The sequence below is a fragment of the Ixodes scapularis genome, unplaced genomic scaffold (genome assembly GCF_016920785.2).
Source record: "Ixodes scapularis isolate PalLabHiFi unplaced genomic scaffold, ASM1692078v2 PGA_scaffold9__187_contigs__length_104089568, whole genome shotgun sequence".
Taxonomy (NCBI): domain Eukaryota; kingdom Metazoa; phylum Arthropoda; class Arachnida; order Ixodida; family Ixodidae; genus Ixodes; species Ixodes scapularis.
In genome coordinates, this window is record NW_024609884.1 from 61,200,654 (window position 1) to 61,201,362 (window position 709).

The window sequence follows — 709 nt, forward strand, 5'->3', positions numbered from 1 at the left end:
TCGTTTGGTGAATACAAATTTGTTCTTAAGTTATGGCTTACGCATATTTTTGGCGTAAGATCGTTTCCTGCGACTTACGAAAGTCGCAGGAAAGGTAAGACAGACGCAGACGACGTTGCGAGCAGACGACGCTGCAAAGGAGCAGACGACGCTCAGATAGGGGGGCGCGATCAGCCAATCAGGGCTCGGCGTTCTGACGTCACCGCTACCCCCTGCGCAAGAAGCAGACGAACTTGCCCTCCGCATACCCAATAAGCTCAACAAATAATACAAAAAAGTACTTTTCCTGTTTTACAAAGCTGACGAATTTTAATGATAAATAAATTCATATATGTTACGCATGATTCAACAGCCTCCTTATAAAAAGAAAAAAAAAATCGGTGAGCTTTTCTCCGCATACGCTCAATGGCCGGTGAGCTTTTCTCCGGGATTCGGCGCTAGGGGTCTGGCGTTGAGGCTTAGCATAGTATGTTGTCCCGGCCCTTCCTTACCTCCTGACGCATCTCATCCCCACCTTCCCATCTGGGTGGCTGGCTAGCAGACGCACCCGTAGGGACCCTTGCCTTTTTGCCTAGCCTTGCGAGCCACCCAGAGCACGTTTGCTTCGTACATTATTATTATTAAAACCTCCTCAACCGGCGATTTCCAATTATGATGGGTTGGCCAAGCCATCACACCCGTCCCAGAAACGAAAAGATGCAACAACTAG